The sequence below is a fragment of the Populus alba genome, chromosome 6 (assembly GCF_005239225.2).
Source record: "Populus alba chromosome 6, ASM523922v2, whole genome shotgun sequence".
Lineage (NCBI taxonomy): Eukaryota > Viridiplantae > Streptophyta > Magnoliopsida > Malpighiales > Salicaceae > Populus > Populus alba.
Genome location: NC_133289.1, coordinates 6,623,160 through 6,650,457, shown reverse-complemented (window position 1 = coordinate 6,650,457; position 27,298 = coordinate 6,623,160). Strand labels below are relative to the sequence as shown.

Sequence of the window (27,298 nt, the reverse complement as noted above, 5' to 3'; positions counted from 1 at the left end):
ATTGATTATATTTGAATTTGGTCCCTCATGCTCTTAATTGCTCCATGTGTAATAGTTTTTCCTTTATTTTGTAATTTGATATTTATTGTGATTTTTTTTTATTAATATATATGTCAGACCAGTTTATACTGATCTCAACTATCATATTAATTTTTTTCCCTACCAAAACCATAAAAAAAACTTCATTATCAATGAAACAATAGGACAATACACAATGCAATTAATACATTAACTTGAGCCCAGTTGATAAAGATGTGCCTGCCCTGATGCGCCATAAGCTTTTTTTTTTTTTTAAAGCTTAATAACATGGCTTGATTTTATAGATTCAACTGTGTTTTAAGCTCAATTATTTTTTTTAGCATGTATAAAGTATATATTTTTATTATTAATACATGTATAAAATATATATTTCCTTATTGATATAAATATAAGAGATTCCATTAATTCAGTTAGGGACTTATTAAAGGAAAAAAATCGACATTTAAAGTTAATTTAACCAAAATTAAAAAAAATTAAACGTTCAAGAACCATAAAAGAAGACATGTTGAAATTTAGGCATCAAACTAATTCAATTAGGGAATTAATTGAAGGGGAAAAAAATGGTATTTAGAGTCAATTTAACTAGAATTGGAAGAATTGGAAAACCAAGGATCAAAATGAGAAGAAAATGAATTTTTAGGACCCAATTAATTCAATTAAGAGCTTAATTAAAAAAATAATTTGGGATCAATTTGATCAAAATTGCACGGATTGAAAATCTAAGGATCAAAGTGTAAAAGACACTAATATTGAAGGATAATTTTGAATGTCACCAGGAGCTTAATTAATAGAAATCTTAAGAAACTAATTCAAAACTGGTCAAATATAAAGGAATTAAAAGATTAAGGGCTAAATAGAAAATAATAAAAAAAGAAATGAATAGTAATACTGAAAAAAAGGAAGTCATTAATAAAGAAAATTATTTTTCAATCGTGTAAAATGTATGGGAAACAGGAAAAAAACAAAAACAAAAACAAGCAAAAAAAAGAAGAAGAAGAGAAGCTTATTATTTTATATTAAAAGATAAGAAACACGTCATCCATCCATTATTTAAAAAAATATAACATTTGCTGACTTAGTTTATTTTTGCAATCATCCGTTGACCTTTGGTATCCAGTATCCACTACCTCAGATCGAAACACCGGCGCCTCCGCCTGTGGCATGTTATCCTAATTCCTCTTCTCCCATGTTTCTTTTTCGTGCCCATATTGTCCGCAATTATTATAATATAATAAATAAAGCTAATACTGGGACACTGTTTCTCTTTATCTGAACCCATTAGCATCGTGAATTATTCTGATCCAGTGAATTATTCTCATGCAGGAATTTAGAGTAAATAATTTATTTTAATTTGTTTTTATATAATTATTGTAATATTAATAAAATATTCTAATATCGGGTTGGTATTATAAAATTATCCTAGTATTGGATTGGTATCAGACAAATATTATACCGTCACAACATAGTCTTTTTTTTTAAAAAAAAAATCAGTTAAATAAAAAATAATTTTAAAAACACTAAGTTATAAGACTTTGTGGAGTTAATAGCCTTGTTTGCGAGTTTGACGAGATAATTTTGATTGCTCCTATTTACAGGTTTAGTGAAGTACTTTTTCTTTTTTTTTTTTTTCTAATTAAATTTAATTATGTGATCGTTTATTTTTATTTTATCATATAGTTAATAAAATAGTTTTGAAAAAAAATATTATTAAGTTTTGGAAAGTCCATGGACTTGTTGACGTGTATGGCGAGTTAAATTTTTTTTTTTTTAAAAAAAATTCATCCCTTGATATTAGACTAATTGAGAAATGAGTTTTATAATTTGTTTTGTTTTGTTTTGTTTTGTTTTGTTTTCTATGAATGTATCATAGTCTTAAAAAAAATTCTCAATACTGGTTTGAAGCTCGATTTTGCGATCGTCTATTTTTGTTTTCATATAGTTAAAAATATAATAGTTTAGAAAAAAAACAAGTTATTAATTCTAATGGAGTCCATTACCCGGTTTTGCAGGTTTGGTGTGTTGACTCGGGTTATCCAATTCACAGGTTTAGCAGGTTTACCTAGTAAACCTGATATTGTTTTTTATTTTTTTTTCTACTTTCTATAGGGTTATCACGATCTCAAATAAATATTATTTTTTTTAAGGTTGATGCTATTTTAAAAGCATATCATGTTATCATAAAATCAAATAAAAATAATTTGCAAAAATAATAAAGTTATTAAACCCATTGAAAATCATGACCCAAGTCGCAGGGTGACCGAGATCGATACAATCTGGCATCGTCTTAATATGAAAAAAAATTATAATGTATTTTTTTTTAAAAAAAAAGTTATATCATGTTTTTATTGATCATTCAAGTTGTTTTTAAATCTATTAAATTAAATAATTAATTTTGGATTAGCTCTAGCGTGATTTAATTTAAAACTAGAGTCAAATCAGAAATTGAGTTGGTAAATTTTAAGATTGAAATCCTTGATTGAATTTAATAATAATGGTAAATTTTTTTTCAAACTCGATAATTTTTAAAAGTAGTACAACTCACAGCTGATCGAAAACATTTAAGGAGTCCCTCGTAAATTACAATTCGTGGAATTCTTCTACGTAATTTGAACTTTGATGATTAGGGTTTGCCGCCATGGTTCTCTAATTCCTCTCTTTTCATCAACAACTAGTTTAATCACTACACAGTCATCCTCCCCTAAATCCTCTTCCTTATCTCCCGATATATTACCATCCAACTAAACATCATCTGACATATATAGTTATGCTTTGACCATAACTATATATCAATTATGCTTTATTTGAGTCTTTGACTCCTACAAGAATAGAGAGATCTTTATGAGAAGCACGAGAGTGAAATTTGAAGAGAGAACGATGTCGATGGCTACTCATGTGGCTAGAACTTTTTAAGGCTCTAGCTTTTAATCTTTAGAGTTCATGTCTAAAGCATCTAGTTTGAGAGCACATTTCATAGCGTGAATGGCCTCTTCAGAGGTTTGGAGTGTGAGTATTCTCATGCCTATTTTCTTACAAGTCCTTCTGTCTTATTTCTTTAAGGAACTAGAGTTGTCTATTTATATTAGTATTACATGCAATGAAGTTAGATGTTGTGCTATCTATTAAGAAAGTGAAAAAGTAAGAAGTTGTTGTTGTGTAGCATAAAAACTCTAGCGAGCGTTTTTATTTTATAAAAGATTTCTTGAAGATTTAAAGTAGCTATTTTATATGCGGTGGGGTCAGTGGTGGAGGGAGGGGGGGCTGGCAGGGCCCGACCCCTGCAAGCAAATGCCCCTCCCTTTATATATATTTATAAATTTAATAAACACAACTTCTTGGCCCCCTTAAATTATAAATTGGTCCCTCCTAAATTTTTTTCCTTGGTCCGCCCCTGGGTGGGGTGATCAATTACCTTTTCATGTCCTAGTTTTTTTGGGTTGTCAACCATGAAAAATCTTTTATGTGATGTGCAAAATAAAAAAGAACTAGTTTTTGTGTTCAAGTTTACACACATATCATGATGTTTGTGAGGAAGTCCTAAAATCTTCAAATTATATTTAGGCTCTTTATGGTGGCTTTTAAATCTAGTGCTTAGTTGTGATTGTTTTTTTAAATTTATTTTATACCAAAATACATTAAAATAATATTTTTATTATTTTTACAAAATTATTTTTAAAATTATTATATTAAACGATCTAAAACATATAAAAAAATTGTTTCTACCGGGCTTGGTAGGTTCTTCTTCGTCATCCACTCATCTCTGCTAAAAATTTCTTCTTTTTTTTCCGTGAAGTATAAACTCGTACATAAATATTAGAATAAGCAATATTAACTAATCTTTCTTCCCAGCTCAGCTAATGAAAAAACAGAGAAGATATTTATCATATTAGATAAATTGAAATAAATGATTTTGCAATAAATAACTACGATTTCATTTCATCAAGTTAGTGGGTGGTCAGAGTGTTTAATTTTTTAGTCTTAAAATCAATGTGTTTAATGATTAGGATATCATTACACCAGCTAGCATGCTCGAAAGTAAATCACTTTTTTGACTTTAATTCCATTGTAATCGCCCTGCTGATAGAGAATAAATTAATACCAAACATAGATAATTAACATCATGTTGAAATAGTATAATTTTCTATTTTAATATTGATTAATATATGAATGTGTCTACATCCTTTTAACACAAAAGGTTTTATGCTTATCGATGACTAATTTAATTAATCAAGTTTTAAATTTATTTTTTTAGAAATTATTAGTTTAATTTTTATAAATTTCAGAATTATTAAAAATTTATATAATCGTTAATTTCATAACCTATAAAACTAATCGAAAGATATACAAATTAACCCGAGCACATATATTAATAAAGTAAAAAAAAGATTTTTTAATTGATATAATCTTATGCTTTTGTTCCGGCTTTGCCTTGCAAGAGAGACGACCCGTGAACGTCTATTAATTATTATGAATAAAACAAAGCTTGCACTGTTCTTGTCTTCATTTCCTTGGTTGTTCCATTAAACTTTTTCCTCTCCCGGCCTTTTCAAATATTATTGCATGGGCGGTCTCTTTTGTACTTAAAATTTTTAAACTCTATTTAGTTTAACAAACAAAATTAAAAATTTGTCTCTTTTGTTTTGAAAAAAAAATTAATTAGTATTTTTTCAATGTTTACTATGCTTAATTCATATTACCTTATTTATATAAAAATAAAAAACCTTTTTTTTTATCAATATTATCTGGGATTGTGGTGTAAATATATTGAATGTGTATTTGATATTGTGATATAATATGTTTTTTAATAAAATAAAATATATTAAAATAAAGTTTTTATAATTTTTTTATTTTATATTTAACATCATCATATCAAAACCTTTTAAAAAAAATAATAATCTAAAAACACTATTAATTTGATGCTTTTGAAGCGAAAAGCATATTGCAACACAAACAAACAATCAATGAGCCAACTTGAAACATTTTGTAGGGACAAGAGAGCTAAATTAATATTTTGAAATCATTAAATAAACTTAAACAACAACACATGTTTTTAATTAATTAGAACAAAATCAGCATTATTATACGGTACCTATCATGAATCATGAATTCATAACAACTTTAACTTTTTTAAAAAATATTGATGAAAACCTAATTAATAATTTATTGAAACTCGCTAAACAGTGATGTTTCAACACCCATATATATATATATATATATATTAAAGAACTTTAAAAGGCGTGGGGAAAGCACTGTAGCTTCCCCACGCCTTTTAATTATACTTAATATATAATAATAATAATTATTATATTATTATATTATTATATATAATTTTTTTTTCTCTTCTGTAGCAGTTTTTTTTTTTGCTTTTGTTTTTTTTCTATAGCCTTTTTTTTTGTTTTTTTTTTCTGGAGCTTTTTTTTTCCCACTTTTGTTTCTTCTTCATTTTTTTTTACATGTTTTTTTTTTCTTTTTTTTTTTACCCAAACTTGACTTTTTTTTTAATTTTTTTCCAAACTTATTTTTACTAATTTTTTTAAATATTGAGCTGGTTGAAAATTTAACTATGTAGTTTTTTTCTTTAAAACATTGTGGATTGCTATAATATTCACATACATTTTTTTTTCCTTTTTATGATTTATTTATTCTTTTTTTTTTCAAAATGATCTTTGTAGATTTTATTTTTTTTATATTAAGTTGGTTGAGAATTTAGCTTTGTAGTTTTATTTTTTAAAAAAAACAATATGGATTGCTATAGTGTTTTCCCTGCATGGTTTTTGTTTTACTGCAGTGTTTCCCCACATAATTTTTTAAAAAACTATCTTTATCGAATTTATTTTTTCAATATTGAGCTGGCTGATAATATAGCTTTAGCTTTCCCTACATGTTTTTTTTCTTTTTTTATTTCTTTTTCTTTTTTTCCGAAACTGTCATTTTTTACATATTTTTTTTTTTTTCTTTTTTTTTTGTTTTAGAATTATTTTTCTTGATTTTTTTTTTTTGCTATTGAGCTGGTTGAAATTTTAGTTTTTTTTGGTTTTTTCTTTAAAACACTGTAGCTTTCCTCGCGTGTTTTTTTTCTCGCTTTTGTTTCTTTTTTTTTTACATGTTTTTTTTTTCATTTTTTTTACCCAAAATTGAATTTTTTTTAAAAAAAAATAGTCTTTGTCAGGTTTTTTTTTTTTTTTTTTTTATATTGAGCTGGTTGAGAACTTAGCTTTGTAGCTTTTTTCAAAAAAAAAAAAAAAATACTATGAATTGCTACAGTATTTTTCTTATATGGTTTTTGTTTGTCTGCAGTGTTTCCCCCACATGTTTTTTTTTTAAATTATCGTTGTCGAATTTATTTTTTCAATATTGAGTTGGTTGAGAATTTAGCTTTAGCTTTAACTTTCCCCACGTTTTTTTTTTTTAATTTTTCCCAAAATTGTCTTTCTTCTTTAAATTTTTTTTTTCATAATTATTTTTGTTGATTTTATTTTTTTACTATTGAGCTGATTGATAATGTAGTTTTTTAAATTTTTTTTTCTTTAAAACACTAGATTGTTGCAGCATTTCTCTACATGGTTTTTTATTAAATAATTTTTTTTTCAGAATTATCATTGTCGATTTTTTTTATATTAAGCTGATTGAGAATTTAGCTTTGTAGTTATTTAAAACACTGTAGATTACTACAGTGTTTTCCCACGTGATTTTTGCCTTGCTACAATGTTTCCCCACATGTTTTTTTTGTTGATGTTTTTTTTTCAAATATGTTTTTGTCAAATTTATTTTTTTTCATACTGAACCGGCTAACAATTTAGCTTTTTTTCCTTAAAACATCGTTGATTGCTACAGTGTTTTCCCATATGCTTTTTTTGTTATGTTTTTTTTTAAATGGTTTTTGTCGTTTTTATTGTTTTTTATATTGAGCTGGTTAAAAATTACAACTGTAGATTTTCTCATGAAACACTTTAGATTGTTGTCATAACCCAATTTTTGACCATTTTTATTTTAATTATTATTATTATTTTATTTACTAAAAAGGATAAAAAATGATGATAAAAAAATAAATAATAATGATGATGAAAACAAGTAAAATGAAATAAATGAAGAATGAATTAAAATTTGGGTTAAGGGCAACATGATTGGAAGTTTTGGGGTTTAATTAAACTTTAGAATTAATCTAATTAAGCTTGGAATTAATTTATTTAATCCAATTAAGGGTTTAATTGGAGAATTGATAAGTTTTGAGATTTAATTAAGCTTGAAATTAATTTAATTCATCCAATCAAGGATTTAATTGGAGAATTGATAAGTTTTGAGACTTAATCAAGCTTGGAATTAATTTGATTAATCCAATTAGGGGCTTAATTGGAGAATTGGTAAGTTTTAGACTTAATTGGACTTTGGATTTAATTAAATTAATGAAATCAGGGACTTAATTGAAGAATTAGCAAAGTTTGGATTAATTGGGGGCACAATTGCAGCAGATTAAAGTATAAGGACTAACTTGTAAAAGGCGCCGAAATGCAGGGGTCCAATTACAATTTATCCAGGGGCTTAATTACAAAACTTTCCAAAATTCAAGGGCCGAAGTGCATATAGCTGTGAATACCAAAACGGCACCGTTTCTCGTTACTGTTCATCTTCCTCACCCGACCGAAACGGACGCCCACCGCCGCACAGCCATTACTACTGCAATTATCACACTTTATGATTGGAAGAAAACGACATTGTTTTCTCTGGCTATAAAAGCCATGGAACGACTGAGCGCGGGAGGAGGGGGGAGACAAAAAAAACCCGTAAACCGGAGCACCAAAGAACCAGAGGGAGAAAGAAACCCAGAAACAAAGGGGGGGATTACAGAAAATGAAAGAAGAAAACCAGAGGAGACAGGGGAAAGCCAGAAAGAAACCGAGAGATTGAACCCAGAAAACCAGAGTCAAGAAAAAAAAAAAACCAACCCAAAAGACAGAGCAACTCACAGAACAGAAAACCAGAGCAATTAACCCAGAAAAAAAACAGAACAAACAAAAGACAACCAAGAAAGAAAATACCGAGAAGAACAGAAACATCAACCCAGATTTCATCCCTGCAAGAAATCAGTTTTCTTCCGAAAAACATATACACGGGAAAAGGAGAGAAAGGCAGAGGAACCCTGTTCTCGTCCCTGCAGGAACCCAGTTGATCACCGAAGCATTGGTTATTGACAGAAATCGTCCGAATCCACGCCAGCGTTGCAACCTTCCTCAGCATCCCTGGAAACAGAAGCAGTCGAACTCCACCAACGCTCAATCGTCTAAATAGGTGCGCCCGTTTCCATTGTTTTTTTACTCTTCTGGTTTAAATTGCATTTGAACAGTGCGAAGGTAATTTAATTACCTCCGCACTGTTGATGCACGCGTGAAAATGCTTCACGCGTGCATCGGCTGATTGCTCAGCCGGTCACTGGCTTGGGCTAGTGACCGGGCTGGCTGGGCCAGGCTCAGCCCCTGTGGGGCTGCGCTGGGCCCAGCCACCAATATACATGCTGGGCTGGATTTAGCCCAGCCCAGCCCCAAAAAATAAAAAAATAAGAAAAATAAAAAAATAAAAAAATAAAAAAAGGAGAAATAAAAAATAAAAAAGGTGGATCGCCTTCCAAATGACTTGTTTCTTGTTTTCAATCTCTGTAAAGGTCATGTGTCAATCTACTGTTTTCAAAGTTTTCAAGACTAAAAAAAAAAAAAAAAAAAAAAAAGGTTCTTTCTCTATCTACTTTTCTTTATAAATTTACTACACAAAGATAAAAGAAAATGAAATTTTCCAATATCTTTGCATAGTAAATATTATAAAGAGGGGGCAACTGTCATAACCCAATTGTTGACCATTTTATTATTATTATTATTTTATTTATTGAAAAGGATAAAAAAATCGATGAAAAAAATAATAATGATGATGAGAAAACAAGTAAAATGAAATAAATGAAGAATGAATTAATTTTTGGGTTAAGGGCAATATGAATGGAAGTTTTGGGGTTTAATTAAACTTTGGAATTAATCTAATTAAGTTTGGAATTAATTTGTTTAATTAAGGGTTTAATTGGAGAATTGATAAAGTTTTGAGATTTAATTAAGCTTGAAATTAATTTAATTCATCCAATCATGGATTTAATTGGAGAATTGATAAGTTTTGAGACTTAATTAAGCTTGGAATTGATTTAATTAACCCAATTAAGAGTTTAATTGGATAATTGATAAGTTTTAGACTTAATTGGACTTGAATTTAATTAAATTAACTTATTCAGGGGCTTAATTGAAGAACTATTAAGGTTTGGGGTCCAAATTTCGAAATTAAAATCCAAGGACTACATTGGAAAAGAGCTGAAATAAAGGGGTCCAAATTTACATTTTATCCAGGGGCTTGATTGCACGATTTTAGAAATTCAAGGACCATAATGCAAATGGCCATTAAACGCAGCACTGTTCATCTTCTTCAACGGTTCAGCTGCCGGCCGCCACCATTACTCCTGCAATAACAGTCGATTGATTACCTGGTAACGGTGGAATTCTGTGGCTATAAAACGGGAAGAAAACACAGAACCGAGAGGAAGACAATAGAGTATAAATCCAGAGAAATAATACGCAGAGACAGTGGGGAGAGCAAGACAGAGCGAAGAAAACCCAGGAGAGGGGAAGAAAATCACAGAACAAAGCAGAAAAATAACCAGGGAAAAGGGGCAGAAACGAGGGAAAGAAAAACAAGAGTAGAGCCGAGGAGCACGAAAAAAGCCAGGGGGAACCGGCAGGACAGATAGAGAGCGACTGAGAATAAAAAAAAACTGAGGGGAAGAACACGAAAGAAGTAAATAGAGAGCACAAACGAAAACAGAAAGGGGACAAAAAAAAAAAACAGAGAAGCAAGGAATAACACAGCAAAACAAGGAAAAGGGACGTAGAGAGGAGGACGTTGAAACAAGAAACCCACTGACTGCCTCTTCTCCAGCACCAGCTTCCAAAACCAGAGGACAAGACTGAAAAAAAAACAGGAGAGGAACGAGCAGCTGACAGAAGAGAACACCGACAGAAGGGGAACGAATGACCGCAGGGATCTTGAGGCAAGGATAGACGACCAAGAAAGACTGAAAAATCCGGAACGCCACCTCCAGCACCAGGTAAGTTGCGCTTTCCCTTCTTCTGGCAATTTAATTACATGCTCCTATAGCGGGCGTGCGTGAATTGTTCACGCACGCCTGCTGGTAAAAAAAACAATGGCCAGCCGGGTCAAGCCTGTGACCCGGCTAGGCCTGCTGGGTCCAGCCCAGCCCATGTGGGCTGAGCTGGACCCAGCCAAAAAAATAATAAAAAATAGAAAACAATAGAAAAACAAAAAATAAAAACAGAAAAAATAAAAAAATAAAAGTAAAAAAATATGTATGCATGAATAAAAATAATGTAAAATACAGAAAAACGGACGCCCACCGCCGCACAGCCATTACTACTGCAATTATCACACTTTATGATTGGAAGAAAACGACATTGTTTTCTCTGGCTATAAAAGCCATGGAACGACTGAGCGCGGGAGGAGGGGGGAGACAAAAAAAACCCGTAAACCGGAGCACCAAAGAACCAGAGGGAGAAAGAAACCCAGAAACAAAGGGGGGGATTACAGAAAATGAAAGAAGAAAACCAGAGGAGACAGGGGAAAGCCAGAAAGAAACCGAGAGATTGAACCCAGAAAACCAGAATCAAGAAAAAAAAAAAACCAACCCAAAAGACAGAGCAACTCACAGAACAGAAAACCAGAGCAATTAACCCAGAAAAAAAACAGAACAAACAAAAGACAACCAAGAAAGAAAATACCGAGAAGAACAGAAACATCAACCCAGATTTCATCCCTGCAAGAAATCAGTTTTCTTCCGAAAAACATATACACGGGAAAAGGAGAGAAAGGCAGAGGAACCCTGTTCTCGTCCCTGCAGGAACCCAGTTGATCACCGAAGCATTGGTTATTGACAGAAATCGTCTGAATCCACGCCAGCGTTGCAACCTTCCTCAGCATCCCTGGAAACAGAAGCAGTCGAACTCCACCAACGCTCAATCGTCTAAATAGGTGCGCCCGTTTCCATTGTTTTTTTACTCTTCTGGTTTAAATTGCATTTGAACAGTGCGAAGGTAATTTAATTACCTCCGCACTGTTGATGCACGCGTGAAAATGCTTCACGCGTGCATCGGCTGATTGCTCAGCCGGTCACTGGCTTGGGCTAGTGACCGGGCTGGCTGGGCCAGGCTCAGCCCCTGTGGGGCTGCGCTGGGCCCAGCCACCAATATACATGCTGGGCTGGATTTAGCCCAGCCCAGCCCCAAAAAATAAAAAAATAAGAAAAATAAAAAAATAAAAAAATAAAAATAGGAGAAAATAAAAAATAAAAAAGGTGGATCGCCTTCCAAATGACTTGTTTCTTGTTTTCAATCTCTGTAAAGGTCATGTGTCAATCTACTGTTTTCAAAGTTTTCAAGACTAAAAAAAAAAAAAAAAAAAAAAAAAGGTTCTTTCTCTATCTACTTTTCTTTATAAATTTACTACACAAAGATAAAAAGAAAATGAAATTTTCCAATATCTTTGCATAGTAAATATTTATAAAGAGGGGGCAACTGTCATAACCCAATTGTTGACCATTTTATTATTATTATTATTTTATTTATTGAAAAGGATAAAAAAATCGATGAAAAAATAATAATGATGATGAGAAAACAAGTAAAATGAAATAAATGAAGAATGAATTAATTTTTGGGTTAAGGGCAATATGAATGGAAGTTTTGGGGTTTAATTAAACTTTGGAATTAATCTAATTAAGTTTGGAATTAATTTGTTTAATTAAGGGTTTAATTGGAGAATTGATAAAGTTTTGAGATTTAATTAAGCTTGAAATTAATTTAATTCATCCAATCATGGATTTAATTGGAGAATTGATAAGTTTTGAGACTTAATTAAGCTTGGAATTGATTTAATTAACCCAATTAAGAGTTTAATTGGATAATTGATAAGTTTTAGACTTAATTGGACTTGAATTTAATTAAATTAACTTATTCAGGGGCTTAATTGAAGAACTATTAAGGTTTGGGGTCCAAATTTCGAAATTAAAATCCAAGGACTACATTGGAAAAGAGCTGAAATAAAGGGGTCCAAATTTACATTTTATCCAGGGGCTTGATTGCACGATTTTAGAAATTCAAGGACCATAATGCAAATGGCCATTAAACGCAGCACTGTTCATCTTCTTCAACGGTTCAGCTGCCGGCCGCCACCATTACTCCTGCAATAACAGTCGATTGATTACCTGGTAACGGTGGAATTCTGTGGCTATAAAACGGGAAGAAAACACAGAACCGAGAGGAAGACAATAGAGTATAAATCCAGAGAAATAATACGCAGAGACAGTGGGGAGAGCAAGACAGAGCGAAGAAAACCCAGGAGAGGGGAAGAAAATCACAGAACAAAGCAGAAAAATAACCAGGGAAAAGGGGCAGAAACGAGGGAAAGAAAAACAAGAGTAGAGCCGAGGAGCACGAAAAAAGCCAGGGGGAACCGGCAGGACAGATAGAGAGCGACCGAGAATAAAAAAAAACTGAGGGGAAGAACACGAAAGAAGTAAATAGAGAGCACAAACGAAAACAGAAAGGGGACAAAAAAAAAAAACAGAGAAGCAAGGAATAACACAGCAAAACAAGGAAAAGGGACGTAGAGAGGAGGACGTTGAAACAAGAAACCCACTGACTGCCTCTTCTCCAGCACCAGCTTCCAAAACCAGAGGACAAGACTGAAAAAAAAAACAGGAGAGGAACGAGCAGCTGACAGAAGAGAACACCGACAGAAGGGGAACGAATGACCGCAGGGATCTTGAGGCAAGGATAGACGACCAAGAAAGACTGAAAAATCCGGAACGCCACCTCCAGCACCAGGTAAGTTGCGCTTTCCCTTCTTCTGGCAATTTAATTACATGCTCCTATAGCGGGCGTGCGTGAATTGTTCACGCACGCCTGCTGGTAAAAAAAACAATGGCCAGCCGGGTCAAGCCTGTGACCCGGCTAGGCCTGCTGGGTCCAGCCCAGCCCATGTGGGCTGAGCTGGACCCAGCCAAAAAAATAATAAAAAATAGAAAACAATAGAAAAACAAAAAATAAAAACAGAAAAAATAAAAAAATAAAAGTAAAAAAATATGTATGCATGAATAAAAATAATGTAAATTTATTGGTTTATTCACTGACGCCAGAGTCAGGAATAAAAATACGAGTTTAAATTTATATTATTTTTATTCGTTGTATTTTTATTTTGTTTAGCTAGAAAAATAAAAAATGTGTGCATGCGTAAAAATAAATTTATTTTTATTTATTCACTGGCGCTAGAGTAGGGAATTAAAAAATATTGATCTAATTTTTTTCAGCTACGAATTTTTACCAACGCCAGAGTTGGAATTATTCGAGCTCGAATATTCACTGGCGCCAGAGTCAGGAATATTATAAACAAATCATCACATCATAAATTAATAAATATTTAGAAATTTAAGACAAAATCAACAATGTAGTCTGCCTTAGGCAGAACGTTTAAGGGGTGATAATATCTTCCCTTTTACGTAACCAATCCCGAGTCATAGAATCTCTGTTGACCAGTTAGGGTTCCTAGTGACCTTAATACTAGGTGGCGACTCCTCAAACGAGACATTTTTTCTAAAAGAACCGGATGCCAGAATCTGTTTTTTTTTTCCATGATCGAGAGAATTATTTTTAGGGCCGCCGTGATGTCGGGTGCGACAATTGTTATAGTGTTTCCATGGATGTTTTTTTTTCCTTTTGTGTTTTTTTATATTTGTCAAAATTATTTTTATTGATTTTTTTTAATATTGAGCTGGTTGATAATTATAATTGTATATTTCCTCACAAAACACTATAGATTGCTACAGTGTTTTCTTAAATGATTTTAATATTTAGCTGGTTGAAAATTTAGCTTTAACTTTCCCCACATGTTTTTTTTTTCATTTTTTTATTATTTTTTTTTGCTTTTTTTTCTTCCAAAATTGTCATCTTCTTTTTTTCATTTTTTTGTGTTTTTTTATAATAGTTTTTGTCGATTTTTTTTTTTTAATATTGAGCTGGTTGAGAATATAGCTTTGTAGTTTTTTCCTTTAAAATATTGTGGATGATAACATTTTTTTTTATATGATTTTTTTCACAAATCCACAATAATGCACAAGCATGCCACAAGCCCGCGGCATCGCGCGGGCATGTAACTCCTTTTACTAATATATTTACTTATTAATATATTATATTATTATAATTATTATATTATAATTATAATTATAAATATTATTATATTGTATTGTATTATATTATATTATATAAACTATTTTTTTCCTTTTTTTCTTTTTAATTTTTTTTAATTTTTTTGTTTGATTTAGTTTGTTAATGTTAATTTTTTTTTATTTAGTTATCAGATTTTCATAATACAGATCTCGGATTTGATGGGTTAGCCTTATTTGACGAGTTAACCCGAATTTTTTTAAAATTATTTTTTTTCATTTAGTTTAGTTTGTGTAAAGTTAGTTTTCTTTCTATTTAATTATCATACTTTCATGACACGTATCCTGGGCTTGACGGGTTAACTTGGTTTGATGGGTTAACCCAGTTAATTCTGGGTAAACCCGTCATTTGTTTTTCTATTTAGTTATCAAACTTTCATGATGTGAATCCCAGGTTTTACAGGATAACCTGGTTTAAAGGGTTAACCCAATTAATTCAATTTTTTTTTCTTTTTCTTCATTAGTTTTTTCCTTTCTGTTGCTTTTTTTCTTTGTTTTTTTTAATCAATCTATTTAATTATCACACTTTTATGACACGACCTTATATCTAGACCCACATCCAATATTCTTGGGTCCAGTGTTGCAGCCAGGCTCACTTAAACTTGGGTCATGCAAGTTTAATTTTATTATTAATATTATAAATATTACTCTTAGGTCAGGCGTTGCAGCCAACCCAAGTTTTTTGGGTATAACTTTGCAGAAAAACCCAAAATTTTTAATTTTTTATTTGTTTTAATATTTTTTATGCAAAAAAAAATGACCCGCAGCATCGCGCGAGTCAAGTGTCTAGTATATATATATATATATATATATATATAGTGTTGATGGCCATCCAAATTATTATATGTTCACATGCATGCGGGTAACAATCAATCAAACTATCAATCATGTCATGTGTTTACGTATGTATATATGCATGTATATGTACAGGCGATTTGTTTATACGGTATGGGTGCCTTGAATACAATTCTGCATAATCAGCATCGATAAGAGATGTGTCGTTATCTCTACAACCATAAGGTATCTATTTCTTTTTATTCTTCTTCTTATCTCGACAAGAGTTGTATTTGATCGTCGTTGATAATTGAGGAGGATAACAATAAAAAAAAAATCAACTCAAAAAAATCTCATAAGTTAAGAAAAATAACAATAAAAAGAATGAGAATTAAATCCGATAAAGAAAAGCACTTAAGAAGGATAAAATTCTAAAAAAAAATCAATTTAAAAATTATCTTAAATAAAACAATAATAATTAAAAGAATAAGAACCAAACTTAAAAAAAATTGTAAAGGGATGAAATTAAAAAAAAATTTTAATTTTATAAATTATTTCAAATAAAAAAAAAAAACTGAATATTAAGGAATAACAAATTAAAGGATTGCTTGAAATTTTAAAAGGGTAGACGCAATAATCGAGGAGAAGGGGAAAAAAAAGACCACAAACACCGAACAGAATAGCCATTAACTGCACATGTCATTTTATCATGGAAGGGATGCTAAGACAAATTAAATGCTATTATAAAAGACAATGTTTGGTCACTGGAAGATCATGTACATGTTGTCCAAAAAGACGTAGATTTCTTTTTCCTTTCCTTCTCCTTTTGTATAAAATTATCATTAGCAATAGAAAAGGGTATTTTACACCTGCTTCATTGCACACATCATTAATTTATTTTAATAATATTTATATTTATGAATTTATGAAATTACATCGTTAGATTTATATTTATGTAGGTTTTTGATCCGTAGAGGTCCTTGTTGAGTGATAAGAGTCATACGAAGTCCTGTTCTTAAAAAAAAAAAGATTAAAAAACTTTTATTTGTTCCTTCTTATTTGAATTTTTGAACAAAGTTAGTTTCTCCATCTAATTTTTCGTTCAAGTTAACAGTCAACTATCAAACTTTGATCATAAATTAACCAATTAGCATTTCCCTGCATCCATTTTCAGCTATTAATTTAGACTTTAACAGAATTAGAGGAAGTGGCAAAACAAATCTAAAATCTCAAGGACCTGATTGCTCTTTTCAAAACCACAAGGTTCAATGTTACTGAATCATCAAACAATAGGGACCTCAACACTAAAAAAACCCAATCTAAGTTTTTGTTTTTATTTATTTTAAATGATTAGGCTAACTCATGTTACTTACCCAACTCATGACTTAGGTCTTGAGCTGCTTGTCATACACCGGCTTGAATTTAATAACTTTTAGAAAAACCTATTTATGCATGAAATGAAATTGCAGGAAGGTTATGGTGTCACTGTCGGATGGTATATCTCCCAATGTCATATTTATATGGAAAGAAGTTCGTGTGCTCGACTACCTCCCTTGTTCTATCGATTAGAAGAGAGATTTATACTATTCCCTATCACCAGATTGACTGGGAGCAGACCACGAATCTCTGTGCCAAGGTATAATCTTTAAAGCATCAAGAAAATCGATTTTGCACTGTTTTTTTTTTTTCATATTGCTAACATCACAGCATTGTCTCGTAGGAAGACTTGTACTACCCTCATTCCCTTTTGCAAGACATTGTATGGGCTTGCATTCACAACGCTGTGGAGCCTCTCCTTACAAGATGGCCATTCTCTAAGCTTAGACAAAGGGCTTTAGACTCTGTAATGCAACGTGTCCATTATGAGGATGAAACCACTCAATATGTTTGCCTTGGACCCGTGAACAAGGTATGCTAATGGTGCTTCTTGTTTTTGATAGCAAGAACAAGTAATTTCTCATCATTCTCGTCGTGTTATAAGCCATTTTAGACCCGCAGGAAGGTGCAGATACAGATGGATTCATGAGTACGCAGGACTGACATGCAAGCTAATGCATTTCTTGTGTAATCTCAATTTAGCATTACTGATAGATGTTAAATAATATTTATGTTGTCTTATTTATTAAGGGTAGAATAATACTTTCAGTTTAACCTATATATACTTTATTTGTAATTAGGTTAAGACCATGCATTCATAATATACAGTTTATTAAGAATTCTAGCCTCCTTTTTGTGTTTGATCTCAATTAGTTTAACATGGTATCAGAGCTGGTTTTATGGAACGAAGCTTAATCCCAAATACAGCTTCACGGATCCAACTTTTTGGAGTGATATTTTGTCTTCCGCTTCTGCAAAATTAGGTATTTCGACAGTCTCTGCAATTATTTTGGTATTTCGACAGTTTCTGCAATTATTTTGGTATTTCGTCTTCCCTTCAGCTTCTGCAATTTGGTATCTGCGTTCAGTTTTTGCAAATTTGTTTTGTGTTTTGGGAGTAATCGTATAATTTCGAGAAGATATTTGTTTAGTTTCTGCAATTGAGTATTTTTTCTTCCGCTGCTTTTGCATTCTGGTTATCTGTGATTGTTGATTATGGCTACTGAAAGAGATGATTCGCTTCAGTCTGTGAGTGTGAGGTTGGATGGGAAGAACTATTCATATTGGAGTTATGTAATGAGAAATTTCCTTAAGGGTAAGAAGATGTGGGGGTATGTTAGTGGAACTTATGTGATACCTAAGAATATTGAGGAGGGGGATTCTGGTTTGATAGATACATGGGAAGCAAATAATGCAAAGATCATTACTTGGATCAACAATTCTGTTGAGCATTCAATAGGTACGCAGTTGGCGAAATATGAGACAACAAAAGAGGTTTGGGATCATCTGCAAAGGTTATTCACACAATCAAATTTTGCAAAACAGTATCAATTAGAGAATGACATACGAGCTCTTCATCAGAAGAATATGAGTATTCAAGAGTTTTATTCTGCTATGACAGATCTTTGGGGTCAATTGGCTCTTACAGAATCGACAGAATTAAAGGCATGTGGTGCCTATATTGAGTGTAGAGAGCAGCAAAGATTGGTACAGTTTTTAACAGCACTTCGTAGTGATTTCGAAGGACTTAGAGGTTCAATTCTGCATCGTTCTCCACTGCCTTCTGTTGACTCTGTTGTCAGTGAGTTATTGGCTGAAGAAATACGTTTTCAGTCTTATTCTGAAAAAGGAATTCTTTCTGCTTCAAATCCTTCTGTACTAGCAGTACCTTCTAGGTCATTCTCTAATCATCAGAATAAGTCTCACACAAGGGTTGGCTTTGATGAGTGCAGCTTCTGTAAGCAGAAAGGTCATTGGAAGGCTCAGTGTCCTAAGTTGAGACATCAGAATCAAGCTTGGAAGCCTGGAAATCAGTCATAATCTAATGCTCATAGACCACCTCAGGGTTATAAACCACAACACCACAATACTGCAGCAGTAGCTTCCTCGAGTTCTATTACCGATCCTAATATTTTGGCTGAGTAATTTCAGAAGTTTCTCTCCTTGCAGCCACATGCAATGTTCGCTTCTTCTTCCATAGGTCAGTTGCCTCATAGTTCCTCAGGTATGTCACATTCTGAATGGGTCTTGGATTCTGGTGCTTCTCATCATATGTCTCTAGATTCCTCATCTTTTACCTCTGTATCCCCTTTATCCTCCATTCCTGTTATGACTGCTGATGGCACTCAAATGCCCTTAGCAGGTGTTGGTTCTGTTGTCACACCTCACATGTCTCTCCCTAATGTTTATCTTATTCCACAACTCAAATTGAATCTTGCGTCTGTTGGTCAAATATGTGATTCTGGTGATTATTTAGTCATGTTTTCTGGTTCCTTTTGTTGTATACAGGATCTGCAGTCTCAGAAGCTGATTGGGACAGGCCGTAGGGAGAATGAACTATATATTTTGGATGAGTTAAAAGTGCCAGTTGCTGCTGCTGCCGCTACTACTACTACAATTGATTTGTCTTCCTTTCGTTTGAGTATTTCATCTTCTAGTTTTTATTTATGGCATTCCCGTCTAGGTCATGTTTCGTCTTCTCGTTTGAGATTTTTGGCATCCACAGGAGCTTTAGGAAATTTGAAAACTTGTGACATTTCTGATTGTAGTGGATGTAAATTGGCAAAATTTTCCGCCTTACCTTTTAATCGAAGTATTTCTGTTTCTTCTTCACCATTTGATTTGATTCATTCTGATGTATGGGGACTTTCTCCTGTTGCCACAAAAGGAGGGTCTCGATATTATATCTCTTTTATTGATGATTATACTCGTTATTGTTGGGTTTATTTAATGAAACATCGTTCTGAATTCTTTGAGATATATGCAGCTTTTCGAGCTCTTATCAAAACTCAATATTCTACTGTGATCAAATGCTTTAGGTGTGATTTAGGTGGGGAATACACTTCTAATAAATTTTGCCAATTGCTTGCCCTAGATGGAACCATCCACCAAACTTCATGTACAGATACTCCTGAGCAAAATGGTGTTGCTGAAAGAAAACATAGGCACATTGTCGAAACTGCTCGTTCTCTCTTGTTGTCTGCTTTTATTCCTAGTGAGTTTTGGAGAGAAGCTGTTCTTACTGCTGTAAGCTTGATTAATACAATTCCATCTTCTCATAGTTCGGGTCTATCTCCTTTTGAAAAGTTATATGGGTATGTCCCTGATTATTCCTCATTTAGAGTCTTTGGTTGTACTTGTTTCGTTCTTCGTCCTCATGTAGAACGAAGTAAGCTATCCCCTCGATCCGCTATTTGTGTCTTTTTGGGCTATGGTGAAGGTAAAAAGGGTTATCGTTGTTTTGATCCAATAACTCAGAAACTTTATGTGTCTCGTCATGTTGTCTTCCTTGAGCATATACCTTTCTTTTCTATTCCATCCACTACTCATAACCTGACTAAATCTGATCTTATTAGTATAGATCCATTTTCTGAGGATTCTGGTAATGATAGCTCTCCCCATGTTCGATCAATTTGTACTCCTAACTCTGCAGGTACTGGTACTTTACTCTCTGGCACACCTGAAGCTCCATTCTCATCTACAGCCCCTCAAGCTTCATCTGAGATTGTGGATCCACCTCCACGTCAGTCCATCCGTATTCGTAAGTCCACAAAACTACCAGATTTTGCTTATTCTTGTTATTCTTCATCATTTACTTCCTTTTTAGCCTCTATTCATTGTCTTGTTGAGCCCTCTTCCTATAAAGAGGCAATTCTTGATCCGCTTTGGCAGCAAGCTATGTATGAGGAACTTTCTGCATTGCATAAGACAAATACTTGGGATCTGGTTCCTTTACCTCCTGGTAAGAGTGTTGTTGGTTGTCGTTGGGTGTATAAGATCAAGACTAATTCTGATGGTTCTTCCTCGTCCTCATCCTCATCTATTATCTGAAACATTCTAAGTTCCATATCCAAATTTGAAGGAGATAAACCTTTGATATATTCAGTGAACGCTGAAACTGCAACAAAAGTACACAATTAAAACATTAGCAGGCTATCCAGTATGCTTTAATCATCAAAGAGCTTTCAGCTGGCACATCAATAAGAACAAATGATAGTATAGTGAAATTGTGCAAGGACTACAATGCTCACAATTTTTCATTTCAGATGAAGACTGAAGAAGCTCCAAAAATTGATTTGCTGGAATGCCTAGTTTTCTCTTATCACTCTCTGCTTTGTCAGGTTTGGAATCCTCCCCATCCACAGGCTCACTGGGTTTAAATAATATTTCTCCAGAAAGAGATGGAACTGAAGGCAAGAAGAAAGGAGCCTTCTCAGGTTTCTTTGGAGGCTCAATTGGTTTATTGCGCACCTGTGGTTCATTGATTAAGAGGGAGAAATCAAATTAAAAGAAAACAAAAAAGATTATTAAGTTGCAAACCAAATGTGCAGAGAAGATTAGATGAAAATAAAATTGGGCAGGGGGCGGAGAAACCTTTATAATGTCTAAGTTGATCAAACTCTGCCATTGGCTTTTAGGCAACAGTGAGAGAGTAACAAGATCTGGAATTTGCTGACTGAAAGCCGGAAAAGTTGAAACTTCATTTGAGACTGACTGGTTCACAATAGGCTTGTCAGCGTCCTCGTTCTCAACATTTGAACCTTCAGCTGAAGATAGAGATGGTAACTTTACGTTCACAACTTCTTTCCCACTTGCATAAGAATCAATGTTTGAAGCTCCAGAGAACATTGACTGATTAACCCTGAAATGTTAGCAACTATTAGCCTCAATGAAAGGTTTGCAAAGGTAAACTACATTGCAGCTGAACACTTCAGAGATCTCACATAAATATTCTATTGCTATTTATTTAAATACAAAAGGGCATCATCGTGTTTTTGCAAATTGTAATTATCCTTCAATCAGTTTCCTCAACACCATGCTTTCAGAACAAAATCCATATAGAAAACCTGAGAGCCTTAAATAGTCTAGTATCCGAACTTGTTGCTAGAGTCTATATGTGATCAAACCACAAAACCAACGTGAGACATACAATCAAGAACGTACCATAAGTAGACCCCATTTTGATCAACATGGGTAGTTGCCAGCACATCCATATTTGGTGACAAAGACAATGCTGTGATAGAAACATCAACATGCACTGCATCTATTTGTCTTGCTAAGATGACATCCCAAATTCTAAGGGTCCCATCCATACTGGATGACCAAAAAAAGAGATTTAAAGGAAAGCCATTCAAAAAAAAAAAAAAAAAAACAGGATAAGTTGAATTAGCACAATCATCTCCACTATAATATAAATAAATAACCAAGTCATCCAGAACATAAATTATAGAGCAATAAACATCTACATTCAAGTATTAAAAGAACTCTAAGAGCACGTTCATACCACAATCGAAGGCAATGACAGGCTTCAATTTCAGTTCTTCTTCCTGAAAATAGAGTGAATAAGAAACTTAAGTAGCCGATCAGCAGTGTTCTTTATATGCAATGAAATAGCATTGTGGCAAAAAATGAGAAACTAATCTATAATCGACAAGCAAACAAGTAAAAACCAGAAGAATCATTTTAAACAGACCTGTGTGAGAATGTCATATTAAAATGCATTTAAAAAGATTAAGGAATTTAATGCTTTTACAGGCATAGACCCAACACTTATAGCTGCTAGATATTTTAATCGACCTAACTCCTCATGTGTAAGACCATGAATAATGCAATATCCTTACAAATATATATCCAAGACCAAGAGAGCCAATGAAACAATATTCATAAAATATGCTAGCAACCAAGTTTACAGAAAATTTAACCACAACATAAATCATTGGGCAAAACTAGATTGAAAAGTACCAACCATTACTCCCTGTTAACGATATTATCCAATCTCCTGAAGATAATACTGATACTGAAGATAAACATGATCAGGGATTGATATCCCTGACCTGACCTGATCATACCTGACCATACCTGAACAAGAGAGATTACTACTACTGAAGATAATCGTGATCTCCAAGCATATCTACAATAAAGATAATATTGATATTGAAGATAAACATGATCAGGGAGTACGATAATTATCAGGAAGTCTGGATACTGGAGAGATCATGATCAGGGATTGTTATCCCTGATCATACCTGCTCATACCTGCTCATACCTGACCATACCTGCACAAGAGATATTTGAATATGAAGATAACGTGATCACATCTACAACAATATTAGAAAATATGTGTATATCTTATCATTAATTGTATCCTTGATTATAGGATTATTTTAAATTTAAGATGGTATTATATAAGACCATCATGTAACAGTAAAGATTCATAAAGGAAAATACATTCTTCTGTATCTCTTTAGTCTTCCCGTCTACAGCTCTTCTCTTCTCCTCTCATTCTTTTATTTCTACATGGTATCAAAGCCATTGACTCACGTCACACAAATGGCCTCCTCTACAAAAAATACCTCTGATGCTGCTACTAATAGCATTCCCCCACTTGTTTCCCCTCCTGCTATAAATGTCACAAAACTCTCAAAAGACAACTATCATGTCTGGAAAGCTCAACTAATTCCCTTCTTCCGTGGTCAAGGTATCTTTGGCTACCTTGATGGAACCATTCCTATTCCATCTAAAGAAATTTCTACTGCTGCAACCTCCTCTGTCATCTCCAATCCTCTCTATGAACATTGGCAGCGCCAGGATGCTGTTATAGTTGCTATTCTGTTCTCTACAATCTCCGAAAATGTTCTTATCCAAGTGGTATCTTACACCACCTCTGCTGCAATTTGGTATGCTCTAGCCAAATCCTTTTCTTCTCAATCACGTGCTAGAGTTATTCAACTCCGCACTGAACTTGTAAACACTCGTAAGGGTTCACAATCTGCCCATGACTTCTTTATGCAGATCAAACGTATGACAGATGAACTTGTTGTTGCCGGTCATGCTCTTCATTGTGATGAAATTATCTCCTATCTACTGTCGGGTCTTGGCCATGATTATGACTCTCTTGTCACTGCCATCACCGCACGGACAGATCCTGTCACCTTAGAGGAAGTTTATGCCCTCTTACTCACCACAGAAGCACGCCTGCAACACAACAATGCACCTCCTATTCAGCCTGCTGTCCATGTAGCCACTCGCCAGCACCCCTCTTCTTCCTACAGAGGGCGAAATATGTATAGAGGCAGAGGCAGAAATTTCAGAGATGCTTATTTTCGAGATGCCTCATCCTCTAATAATTCTAATGGCAGGAACAATTTTCATAAAGATACTATGATATGCCAGGTATGTGATAAACCTGGTCACTCTGCCAAAAAATGCTACCATCGATTTGATGTCACATATCGTGACAATTCTGCAAAAATCAACAATCCGCAAGGGCTAATGGCTACAACAAGGTCTGTTTCTGCATCTGATTGGCACCCTGATACTGGTGCTACACATCATCTCACCAATAACATGGACAACTTAAATCTTCAGAGTGACGACTATACTGGTTCAGATCACATCCTTGTTGGAAATGGTGCAGGTTTGCAAATCTCTCGTGTTGGTTCTTCTATTTTTACTCCATCCAAAACCCCATTTGTGCTCAAACAATTATTACTTGTTCCTGAAATTCAAAAAAATCTCATTTCTGTTCAACAATTTTGCAATGATAATCTAGTATTTTTTGAATTTCATGATCAATTTTTTCTTATTAAGGACTACTTGGGGAAAATCCTTCATCGCGGCACCTTTAAAGATGGGCTATATTCCTTCTCCAACCTGTCGGACACATTCTCCTCTCATGCACTCACTGCTGTACGAGAGTCTTATCAAATATGGCACCACCGACTTGGCCATGCATCACTTCCAGTTATTCAAAAAACTATGTCCGCATTTACGTTACCTGTTGCAAATAAAAAGCTTACAGTTTGTTCGGATTGTCAACTAGCTAAAAGTAGTCAATTATCTTTTCATTCCAGCAATCATAAATCTATTCATCCTTTAGACATAGTGCACACTGATGTTTGGGGACTATCACCCATCTTGTCAAACAGTGGCGCTCGTTATTATGTATGTTTTTTAGACGATTGCACCAAATTCATCTGGTTATTTCCTCTTAAACTAAAATCGGATGTTGAAAAAGTTTTTCTGCTCTTTAAAACTTCAGTTGAACGTCAGTTTAATCGTTCAATAAAAAATATTCAATCTGATTGGGGTGGTGAATATCGTCGTATGTCAACACTATTAACTCAAATAGGCATTCACCATCATAAAGCATGCCCATACACTCATCAACAAATGGGTGCAGTTGAACGTCGTCATAAACAAATTGTTGAGGTCGGTCTTTCATTGCTTTCTCACTCTAAACTCCCACAACAATTTTGGGAAGATGCTTTTCTCACAGCCACATATATTATCAATCGTCTTCCCACTCCTATTCTCAATCAAAATTCTCCATACGAAATTGTTTTTCGTCATACTCCTGATTATCATTTTCTTAAAGTTTTTGTTGTGCATGCTGGCCTTATCTTCGACCATACAACAAACACAAGATTGATTTCAGATCTAAAGATTGCATTTTTATTGGTTATAGTTCGGACCATCATGGATATAAATGTCTTGACCTTGCAACAGGTAAAGTTTATGTGTCCCGTCATGTCGTTTTCGATGAAAACAAATTCCCATACCAACATACTGAAAATCATTCGACTATTTCTCCAAACACTACATCAGTTACTATTCCATTTCCGAACACTTTTCCCTCTATATCACTAACACCTGCAGGTACAAATGCTCCTCCATCATTGCCAAACATGGATGCTCCCCTGCCGGTTTGCTCTTCTAACCCGGAACCACCACCTCCATTACTTGATGTTACAGCTCCATCCTCTCCACCCAGGCCACTGCCGCATCCCACAGAAACACCACCACCTCCATCCAACAAACACCCGATGGCAACCAGATCAAAGAACCACATTTCCAAACCAAAAAAAACCTCTGATGGACAAACCTTGTATCCCCTGCCCCGAGCACTGCTAGCTACTGCCTCCCCTCCCTACAAAGAACCCACTTCCTTTACTGAAGCCTCAAAATCCTCTCACTGGAGGTCTGCCATGAACACTGAGTTTGATGCCTTGCTCCAGAATCAAACCTGGGAACTGGTTCCTCCATCTCGCAAGGTAAATGTCATTGGCTGTCGCTGGATCTTCAAGCTAAAGAGGAAAGCTGATGGTTCTATTGAAAGATATAAGGCACGCCTTGTTGCTAAGGGGTTTCATCAGCAATTCGGGGTGGACTTCAATGAAACCTACAGTCCGGTAGTGAAGCCTGCAACAATCCGGTTGGTTCTGTCAGTTGCAGTATGTAAACATTGGAAAATTCGTCAGCTGGATGTCCAAAATGCCTTCCTTCACGACACTCTTTCAGAAGAGGTTTACATGGATCAACCACCAGGTTTTAAACATCCTCAATTCCCTGATTTTATCTGCAAACTCAAACGCTCCTTATATGGCCTTAAACAGGCGCCTCGTCAGTGGTTTTCTTGTCTTGCTGCTGTGTTGCTGCACCTCGGATTTGTTGCCAGCAAAGCTGATTTGTCACTCTTTGTTCTCAATGGCACCACCAACATCATCTATGTCCTTATTTATGTTGATGATATTATCATCACCGGCTCTAATGATGTTGCTGTCCAGGATATTATCCAGCACCTACACACAGAATTTGCTATCACTGATCTTGGTTCTCTCAGTTTTTTCTTAGGTGTTGAAGCCTTACGTGATGCTACAGGTCTCTACTTAACTCAACGCAGGTACATTGTTGATCTGCTCACAAAGTCCAAGATGGATGGTGCCAAGCCGTGTTCAACTCCAATGTCCACTTCTGTCAACTTGACAGCAACTGATACAGTAACGTTTGAAGATCCTACTCTATACAGAAGCATTGTTGGTGGCTTGCATTATCTGTCTTTCACTCGGCCTGACATTGCTTTCGTCGTTCATCGTGTTAGCAAATTCATGCATCAACCAAAGCAATCCCACTGGTTATGTGTTAAGAGGATCCTGCGTTATCTCAAGCAGACAATCTCATACGGCTTACTGTTGTCTTGCTCCAATTCATTCACATTTCAGGCATTTTCTGATGCAGATTGGGCAGGGGACATAGATGATCGTCGCTCTGTTGGTGCTTATTGTATATTCCTTGGATCCACTTTAATTTCCTGGTGAAGCAAACAGCAAGCTACAGTCGCTCGTAGCAGTACTGAAGCTGAATACAAGGCCCTCGCGGACACAGCAACCGAACTCCAATGGTTACAATATTTAGCTGCCGAACTTGGTCTGCCACTCTTCATAAGTCCCACTCTTTGGTGTGACAATATAGGTGCCACTTATCTATCCTCCAATCCAGTGTTCCATGCCCGAACAAAGCACATTGAAATTGACTTTCACTTCGTCAGAGATCTGGTTTCTCAACAAAAATTGATAGTCAGGTTTTTATCTACTCGTGATCAGCTAGCCGATCTCCTGACAAAACCACTCTCTACAGCACGGTTTAATTTTTTATGCTCCAATCTTCACGTTTGTGACCTCCCGTCAAGATTGCGGGGGCGTGTTAACGATATTATCCAATCTCCTGAAGATAATATTGATACTGAAGATAAACATGATCAGGGATTGATATCCCTGACCTGACCTGACCTGACCTGAT

At 34.2% G+C, this 27,298-nt stretch overlaps 1 long non-coding RNA gene across 2 annotated transcripts; it reads left to right on the top strand.

Moving 5' to 3' along the window:
• Positions 1-18,162: 18,162 nt before the first annotated feature.
• On the top strand, positions 18,163-19,333 carry LOC140955675 (uncharacterized). Of its 2 annotated transcripts, none has more exons than XR_012170069.1 (2): positions 18,163-18,701; positions 19,010-19,333. It is a non-coding gene; the product is annotated as an uncharacterized lncRNA (long non-coding RNA). The 2 variants fall into 2 exon arrangements; XR_012170070.1 differs by having other exon boundaries at positions 18,163-18,725.
• Positions 19,334-27,298: the final 7,965 nt, after the last annotated feature.